This window comes from Aegilops tauschii, chromosome 3, assembly GCF_002575655.3.
Source record: "Aegilops tauschii subsp. strangulata cultivar AL8/78 chromosome 3, Aet v6.0, whole genome shotgun sequence".
Lineage (NCBI taxonomy): Eukaryota > Viridiplantae > Streptophyta > Magnoliopsida > Poales > Poaceae > Aegilops > Aegilops tauschii.
In genome coordinates, this window is record NC_053037.3 from 27,744,325 (window position 1) to 27,754,899 (window position 10,575).

The window sequence follows — 10,575 nt, forward strand, 5'->3', positions numbered from 1 at the left end:
GGCTTGATACCCTTCAGAATCTCCTGATTAGCTCTCTCAGCTTGACCATTGGATTGAGGATGAGCCACTGAGGAAACATCAAGTCGGATATGCTCTCGTTGACAGAACTCTTCCATGGTGCCTTTGGAGAGATTGGTGCCATTGTCAGTTATGATGCTGTGCGGAAAGCCAAAGCGGAAAATCACCTTTTTCATAAATTGAACCGCCGTGGCTGCATCGCACTTGCTAACTGGCTCAGCTTCCACCCACTTTGTGAATTTGTCAACTGCCACCAAGAGGTGGGTCTTCTTATCCTTGGACCTTTTAAAAGGCCCAACCATATCAAGCCCCCAGACCGCAAAGGGCCAAGTGATTGGGATCATCCTCAGCTCCTGAGCCGGCACATGAGCCCGTCGTGAGAACCTCTGGCAACCATCACATTTACTGACCAAGTCCTCCGCATCAGCATGAGCCGTCAGCCAATAAAAACCATGGCGAAAAGCCTTGGCCACAAGAGACTTTGAGCCGGCGTGATGGCCACAATCCCCTTCATGGATCTCACGCAAGATCTCTTGACCTTCCTCAGGGGAAACACAACGCTGAAACGCCCCCGTAACACTGCGGTGATGCAACTCCCCATTGATAACAATCATTGACTTAGCCCGCCGGGTTATTTGCCTGGCCAAAGTTTCATCCTCAGGCAACTCGCCCCGGGTCATGTAAGCCAGATATGGCATTGTCCAGTCTGGTATGATATGAAGAGCCGCCACCAGTCGTGCCTCCGGGTCGGGGACCGCCAAGTCTTCCTCTGTAGGCAACTTAACAGAAGGATTATACAGGACATCCAGGAAAGTATTAGGCGGCACCGGCTTTCGCTGAGAGCCTAGCCGGCTTAAAGCATCAACCACCTCGTTCTTCCTGCGATCAATGTGCTCCACTTGGTAGCCCTGAAAGTGCCCAGCAATGGCATCAACTTAGCGGCGATAAGCCGCCATGAGAGGGTCCTTAGAGTCCCACTTGCCTAATACTTGTTGAGCCACCAAGTCTGAGTCACCGAAATACCTTACCCGGCTCAAGCTCATCTCCTTAGCCATCCGAAGACCGTGGAGCAAGGCCTCGTACTCAGCCGCATTGTTAGTGCAAGGAAACATCAACCGTAACACATAATGGAACTTGTCACCTTTAGGGGAAGCCAATACAACTCCAGCCCCCGAGCCCTCCAACTTCCTGGACCCGTCAAAGTGGATAGTCCAATATGTGTTATCCGGCTTCTGCTCAGGCACTTGCGACTCTGTCCAGTCATTGATAAAATCCACCAAGGCCTGAGATTTAACAGCAGTGCGTGGCACGTACTTGAGACCATGAGGTCCAAGCTCTATAGCCCACTTAGCTACTCTCCCTATGGCCTCCCTGTTTTGAATGATATCACCAAGAGGGGCAGAACTGACCACAGTGATGGGATGACCCTGAAAATAATGCTTAAGTTTCCGGCTCGCCATAAACACACCGTAAACAAGCTTCTGCCAATGCGGATATCGCTGCTTGGACTCAATGAGCACTTCACTGACATAATAAACCGGCCGCTGAACCGGATGCTCCTTACCCTCCTCCTTGCGCTCCACTACCATAGCCACACTGACGGCTCATGTGTTCGCCGCCACATATAATAATAAAGGCTCCTTATCAACCGGAGCAGCAAGGACTGGAGGCTCTGCCAGCTGCTTCTTCAAATCCTCAAAGGCAGTGTTAGCTGCATCATTCCAGACAAAGTTATCAGTTTTCTTCAGCAACTGATATAATGGCATGGCTTTCTCACCCAAATGGCTTATAAACCGGCTTAAAGCAGCGATGCGACCCGCCAAGCGCTGAACGTCATTTATACACGCCGGCTTAGCCAGGGAGGTGATGGCCTTGATCTTCTCCGGGTTAGCTTCAATGCCTCTATCAGAAACCAAAAAACCCAAGAGTTTGCCTGCAGGAACACCAAAGACACACTTGGCTGGGTTAAGCATCATCTTGTAGACCCGGAGATTATCAAAGGTTTCTCTCAAATCATCTATCAGGGTTTCCTCTTTTATGGACTTAACCACGATATCGTCCACATAAGCGTGAACATTGTGCCCAATCTGTTTATGAAGACAATTCTGTACACAACGCTGGTAAGTCGCCTGTGCACACTTGAGTCCAAAGGGCATAGACACATAGCAGAAGGCTCCAAAGGGAGTGATGAACGCCGTTTTCTCCTGGTCCTTAACTGCCATCTTAATCTGATGATATCCGGAGTAAGCATCCAAGAAACTTAAGCGTGCACAACCTGCCGTAGCATCAATGATTTGATCAATACGGGGGAGGGCAAAAGGATCAGCCGAACACGCCTTGTTTAAGTCCGTGTAGTCCACACACATCCGCCAAGTGCCGTTCTTCTTGAGTACGAGCACCGGGTTAGCTAACCACTCTGGGTGAAAGACTTCAACGATAAACCCAGCCGCCAAGAGCCGGGCCACCTCTTCACCAATAGCTTTCCGCCTCTCTTCATTAAACCACCGAAGGAACTGCCTGACCGGCTTAAATTTCGGATCAACATTGAGAGTATGCTCAGCGAGTTCTCTAGGTACACCTGGCATGTTAGAAGGTTTCCATGCGAAGATGTCCCTATTCTCACGGATGAGCTCGATGAGCGCGCCTTCCTATTTTGGATCCAGGTTGGCACTGATGCTAAATTGCTGAGATGAGTCTCCTGGAACGAAATCAACAAGTTTAGTCTCATCAGGTGACTTAAATTTCATTGCCGGCTCATGCTCCGTAGTCGGCTTTTTCAGAGAGGTCGTTTCAGTTGGGTCAACATTGTCCTTGTAAAACTTCAACTCCTCTGTTGCACAAACAGATTCTGCATAAGCTGCATCGCCTTCCTCACACTCCAGGGCCACTTTCCGGCTGCCGTGAACCGTAATGGTCCCGTTGTGACCCGGCATCTTGAGCTGTAAGTACACATAACACGGCCGAGCCATGAACTTGGCGTAAGCCGGCCGCCCAAATATAGCATGGTACGGGCTTCTTATTTTAACCACTTCAAAGGTCAATTTCTCCACCCTGTAGTTGTTCTCATCTCCAAAGGCCACTTCCAATTCGATCTTGCCGACTGGATACGCCGACTTACCAGGTACCACACCATGGAAGATAGTGTTTGACTGGCTGAGGTTCTTATCAACCAACCCCATACGGCGAAAAGTCTCATAATAGAGGATGTTGATGCTGCTGCCTCCATCCATGAGCACCTTTGTGAACTTATATCCTCCCACTTGAGGAGCCACCACTAAGGCCAAGTGGCCCGGGTTATCCACCCGGGGAGGGTGGTCCTCCCTACTCCACACTATAGGCTGCTCAGACCACCGCAAGTAGCGTGGGACCGCCGGCTCAACAGCATTCACTGTCCTCTTATGAAGCTTCTGATCTCGCTTACACAGACTGGTGGTAAACACATGATACTGTCCACCGCTAAGCTGCTTTGGATTGGTCTGATAACCCCCATGCTGCTGTTGATGACCCTGGCCAAACTGCTGATTAAGCCCCCTTGACCGTTCTGAGGACCGGAATTTGAGCCGCCGCCCGGGCCGTGAAAGCCGCCGGCGCCTGAGCCGCCGCCCGGGCCATTGTAATTCTTAAAGGCCTTCATGATTGCACAATCCTTCCACAGATGAGTCGCTGGCTTCTCTCTAGAGCCATGCCTTGGACAAGGTTCATTCAACAGCTGCTCCAGCGTCGGACCTGACCCGCCGCCTCGGGGAGGGGGCCTCCCCTTGCGTTGCTGGTTATTACCTTGTGAGCTGGCGTTAGCTACAAACTCTAGGCTGCCATCGGCCTTGCGCTTGCCTCCTCCTTGGTTCCCCGGGTTAAACTGAGGACCCTTGCCATTGCCGTTCTTCTTTCCCTTCCCTGTCCTTTCATAATCTGAAGGGGGATCCTTGGTACCATCAGAATCGGCGTACTTGACAAGAGCCGCCATTAGTGTACCCATATCACTGCAGTCGCGCTTAAGCCGCCCGAGATTCATCTTCAGGGGCACAAAACGACAATTCTGCTCCAGCATTAAAACCGCTGAGCCGGCATCCATCTTGTCTGATGAGTGTATGATCTCCTTAACCCGGCGAACCCAATGTGTCATAGACTCACCCTCCTGCTGCTTACAGTTAGTCAAATCCACAATTGACATAGACTGCCTACAGGTATCTTTGAAGTTTTGGATGAACCGGGCTTTCAGCTCACCCCAAGACCCAATGGAATTCGGTGGTAGCCCTTTCAACCAAGTGCGGGCAGTCCCTTCTAGCATCATGGTGAAATACTTAGCCATGGCCGCCTCACTGACCTCCAGTAGCTCCATAGCCATCTCATAACTCTCGATCCAGGCTGCAGGCTGTAAGTCTGCTGTGTAATTAGGCACCTTCCTAGGGCCTTTGAAGTCCTTGGGTAGACGCTCATTGCGGATAGCTGGTACTAAACAAGGGACACCCCCAGTCCTGGTGGGGATACCCACGTCGACAGAAGTCGTCGGATAAGCCGGGGGGGTCTGGTAAGCCGTCAATTGAGGCACTTGCTCCGCCTCTTGCCGCGCTCTGTCCTGGTCTGCTGCGTGAAAGGCTCCATTATGAGACGGGCCGTGGCCAGGGGACGGGTCATGGCGTCGGACGTTACTTGAACCGGTTGCTGAGACCATGTGCCGGCTGTAACTCGGGCTCTGGCCTGGACGAGGGGTCGAGTGGATCCTGTCCCGGCTGTAGGAGTATGCCTCTTGCTGCGCCAGTGCTGTCTGAAGGAGTTCCCTGACCCGGCGGGTTTCAATAGCCGTCGGAGAGTCGCCGTCAACTGGGAGAGCCGCCAGCCGTGCTGCCGCAGCGACCATGTTCTCCAGCGGGTTATTATAATGACCCGGGGGTATTGGCACGTACTGAGGCGGGGCAGGGGGCACCTGGGGAGGCCCCATCACCCTTGGCTGAATAGGGGCTCCAGACCCGGGCACTATGACCCCTGGCGGTTTACTAGACCCTGCACCTGGCGTGTTGAAAAGGTTGCGTGGATCGTAAACCGGAGGGAGTCGAGATTGGGTCTTTTGATGCCTCCTTCTCATGACCTCATTGGACGCGTTCTGATCCATCGTGAGTTGGAAGGACTGCGCCTGGATCAGCTGAGTTTGGGCATCGAGAGCCGCCCTCTCTGCAGCCATCCTGATCCCTTCCGCTGCAAGCTCCTCCTTAGCTTTCACTAGATGCAATTTTAACTGCGCCACCTCCGCATCATGCTGAGCTTGATCCGCTGGGTCCACCGTGGCGGTTAACAGGGCCGTCATCTTGTCCGTGAGGTCCATCAGCACCTGAGCCGGAGAAGGCACCGGGTTTCCCGCTCCAGCAGCGGGGTTCTGAACAGGCTGCGCGCCAGCCATAAAGACTCCAACCTGACTTGGCGGCTCAAACGGGTCCGGAATACTGTCACCATCGGAACAACCCATGAGCCTGCCATCTAGAAGTTGATACAATGAGTTTGACTCATCGGCCGACGACTCGCCGTCAGAGCCGGCGGCCGCCTCATCACCAGACCCATATAGATCAGAGGGCCCTCCATGGATACATCCCACAAACGCGCGCCTTAAGGCAGGCCGGGCCCGGGCGGATCGTGCACGCTGAGCCGTCTCGATGAGATCGGCGCAGAGATCCGGCTCAGGGCCCGACTCACCAATCTTGCCAATGAAGACATGAATTCCGCCGAAGGGGACCCGGTATCCGTACTCAATTGAGCCGGCGTCGGGGCCCCAGTTTGCATCGTCGATGTAGAGCCTGCCGCGACGACTCTTGGTCATCCGGCCCACAGCGTATCCCTTGAGCCCTTCGAAGCTGCCCTTCAAGAACTCAAATCCACCGTGCGCTGGCCCCACGGTGGGCGCCAACTGTCGTGGAATTGTCACGGCAGATGTCCTCGAGCTAGGACTTAGTCGTGGAGCCATCGCAGCTAGGAAGCTTGAAGGGGTTAATGCGGGACAAGGAACACGAGGGTTTATACTGGTTCGGCTCCTTACGGTGAAGGTAAAAGCCTACGTCCAGTTGAGGTGGTATTGATTAGGGTTACGATCACCAGGGAGCTAAACTGCTATGCCCGGCTCTCGATGAGATTGTTGTCGTCGCTAAACTGTTGCCGGGTCATCCCTTTATATAGGGAGGCTGACGCCCTGCAGCTCTCAGAGTACCGGCCGGCTCATAAAAGTGTCCGGCTCGGACTCTCAACTATTCTTGCCTTACACTACAAGTTCTACCATAACAATGATTGTAACTACGGGCCTTAGCCATATCCGGGTCTTAAGCCCATCTTTGGCCCACCGTCTTTAAGCATGGCGCCGGGCTTCTGGCAATGACCATATGAGTAACCCGGCCCCTTCTGGCGGGTGATTCTAAGGTCTATATCCTCAACAGTCATCAAATCACATAAACTCAGAATACAAATCGTCATCGAGCGTTAAGCGTGCGGACCCTACGGGTTCGAGAACTATGTAGACATGACCGAGACACATCTCCAGTCCATAACCAATAGCGGAACCTGGATGCTCATATTGGATCCTACATATTCTACGAAGATCTTTATCGGTCAAACCGCATAACAACATACGTTGTTCCCTTTGTCATCGGTATGTTACTTGCCCGAAATTCGATCATCGGTATCTCAATACCTAGTTCAATCTCGTTACCGGCAAGTCTCTTTACTCGTTTCGTAATGCATCATCCCGCAACTAACTCATTAGTCACATTGCTTGCAAGGCTTATAGTGATGTGCATTACCGAGATGGCCCAGAGATACCTCTTCGACAATCGGAGTGACAAATCCTAATCTCGATTCTATGCCAACTCAACAAGTACCATCGGAGACACCTGTAGAGCACCTTTATAATCACCCAGTTAGATTGTGACGTTTGGTAGTACACAAAGTGTTCCTCCGGTATTCGGGAGTTGCATAATCTCATAGTTATAGGAAAATGTATAAGTCATGAAGAAAGCAATAGCAACATACTAAACGATCAAGTGCTAAGCTAACGGAATGGGTCAAGTCAATCACATCATTCTCTAATGATGTGATCCCATTAATCAAATGTCGACAACTCATGTCTATGGCTAGGAAACTTAACCATCTTTGATTCAACGAGCTAGTCAAGTAGAGGCATACTAGTGATACTCTGTTTGTCTATGTATTCACACATGTACTAAGTTTCCGGTTAATACAATTCTAGCATGAATAATAAATATTTATCATGAAATAAGGAAATAAATAATAACTTTATTATTGCCTCTAGGGCATATTGTAGGGGAACGCAGCAGAAAACAAAAAATTTCCGACCTACGCACCAGCCTAGGACCACTATGGAGACTGCATACATGGTTTGATCTTTTTCGTTACCGACTCGTAGCGCAGCGGGAAGTAGAGTCGATGACGATCGGCGGTGCAGATCCCCGCAGCTAGGATTTACAACCTCCCAACCGCGAGGATGTATACCCTCATCTGCTCCTCAGACAGCCCTCCGGGAGGCGGTCGAACAGCCCCCCGGACGGTGTCGCGGACAGCCCTTCGGGAGGACCTTCGAAACTCGAACGGTCACTCGGACAGCCCTTCGGGAGGACCTTCGAAACTCGGACGGTCACACGGACAGCCCTTCGGGAGGCACTCACGAACTAAGATCGAAACTACGATCTCTCTACAGAGTTGCACACATACGGTGTCATCTATCCGGCAGGGCTTCGCCGTCCAGAACTAGTTCCTGCCGGAACCCAGACAGCCTTACGGCTCTACGAAACTCTTTTCGTGGGAGGGAGAGAAGAAGCCAGATAATGCATGGCATGTGTATGAGAGCAAGGGATGAGTGTGGAGGGCTGCCCCTCCACCTCTATTTATAGGAAATCCCAAGGGGGTAGGGTAGTTTCACAAAAAACCCAAAATGCACATGAATGAAGTCCTTCCACAAGGACCTAGGAGTGAAACCAAGGAACAAGAGGGTCCCCAAGGGGGGATACCCCATGTGGCCGGCCACACCCCCATGAGGGGCCCAAAAAATGGCTCATATCCATCCATGTCATCCCCAAGATCTTTTGGAGCAAAGCCCCAAAAGGTGGCTTTCCATAAAGTAACCATAAAGCTGATTTTCACTATTCACGACGACATTTTTCAGCGTCTGATCGAACTGAAAATATTTATGTGGGCTAAGAACATTTCCAGTACCCACTAAATGATTTTCAACGCGTTCCGAAACAATTCCGGTTTTAGTGATTTTCATCTGCGAAACGCATCTGAAGTGGCTCCGGCAGCTCCGGAACATTTCCGGTTTTTATCTCAGAAAATTCCAAAAAGCTTCCAGAATGATTCTGGCATCCTCCAAGAATTATCAGGCATGTGCCGAAACCAATTTGACTTAATGGTGTATCCCGAAACAACTTTTCGGTATCATTGAAACTTATCCGATGACCTCTCTCTACGGTACGATTCCGCTGTCTGAAACTTTTCGGTGTCCGAAACTTTTTCGGTGATTTTCTCTCAGACTCCCTGTCTAGTATTCAGCAGATAGATGACCCTTAAGCATGTGACCCTATAGGTTCGGTGAAGTATAGACATGACCCGGAACCCCTTTCGATCAATGATCAACATCGGAGCCGTGGACACCCATATTGACCCCTATACCCACACGAATAAATATTCGAGTGAACCTCCAGTTGCCGTGTGCTATTCATGTTGCTTCGCGATATGTTACAAATACCCGAGGTGAGACATGGTGGCATTCCCGTGGATCAACAACTTGTCCACTATGCTAGTTACCTCGTTACCGGTATTGTTCTCTTTTCTCGTTATCGTGTTCCGGCATCCCCGTGATCAAATCACAAAGTGTCTGGCCAGACGATGATGGATACCGTAACACCGAGAGGGCCCAGAGATATCTCTCCATCGTCGGAGGAGCAAATCCCAATCTTGAGCTATCAAGTTACTTGACACACTTTTCCATGAACCCGTAAGCCACCGTAATAGCCACCCATTTACGGATGACGTTTAACAAACCCCAAAGTTCATGAAGCAAGCATGAAGAAACTCGATACTCTCATGGTCTAAGGAATCATGCAAACGTTAACCATCTCTGTGTTATGTACCAATAAACTTGTGACGAATGAATCTCATAGCATAACATCAATCCGGGTCGATTCAACACAAATGTTCTCTTAACATTGTGCCCTCAAGGTTGCTGACATAGACATGCCCATGATCAGGAAAACATAACCATCATGCAACACTTGAGCTAGTCTTAGAGGCCAGACTAGGAATACATTTTACCGTTTATTATTCCACACGTGCATATGAGTCTTCCTCCGAGCCTCGTGGTTATTGCAGACTCGAGAACCATAGCAGTTATAGCATGGAACATAAACATAATTATGAACTCAGAGATAAATAATATCATTTTATTGCCTCTAGGGCATATCTCCTACAGACTCCCACTTGCACTAGAGTCAATAATCTAGCTTATGCTAATGCACTTCACACCTGTGGCACACCGGTGTAACTATGCTTCGCTTGTGGTATAGCCTGATGTCCAACGGATCTGATGACTTCAGTTCCGTGTGTATCTTTGCATGTCCTCGCGTTTTCACGTTTTCACAAAATTCATATTTTGTGTGGACTTGGCTTTGTATGTATGTGAATCACAGGTCGAACCTGGATTCCTCAGACTGAGTTATGGAGCAACTACCTGCAGTAGTGTCCCATTGTCAAAAGCCATCTTGGAACTATACTAAGTTCATGAATGAACTATATGATTCAACATCTTCTTTGTTGCTTCTAAAGCGTCAACATACTTAGCCCTTGTTATAGAATTCGCCACAGTAACTAGTTTGAACAAATTCCAACTCACTGTGCCACACATTGTGTGTTACACAAAACCCTTAATTTAAATCAAAAATCGCATGGAGAAAAGATGAAGATTGTATCGATGTAACATTTTACAACGAACTCTTCATGATCTCTGCTTGCGAGAAAACCATGTCATCAGTACTTACTCTAGTACTCTGTGACATCTTTCACTGTTGTCCCATGATCAGTAATTTGATCACTTTGGTATCCATACTCGCAACACCTTGGGAGTATCGGACATATCTGGTTGTTTTACATACCATGGAATACATGATTAATCCAAACACAAAAGTGTGTGGAATCTACATCATGTATTTTACTCATCAGTGTTTTGGGACACCGAGTCTTGCAAAAACTCTTTCCATGTGACTTTGGCAAGAATCACTCCTTGGCGTTTTAAATGCTAAAAGGTTTTAGCATCTTGTCAATATGTATTCATTGCTTAGCCCCATAAGGTAAATCTATCTCCATAGATCATCATGCCTAATATTGAGGCTATTTAGCCTAAGCACTTCATCGAAAAACTATTTTCAAATGAAGTCCTAATTCGTGTCAAGAAATTTATTTCCAATTACCAATGTGCCAAGCACATAAGGTTTTTAGAAATATTATTACGCTCCCACTTACTTTCTTGAATTACAAGCATCTTCGTTACCCATTGATGAAGTCAAAACC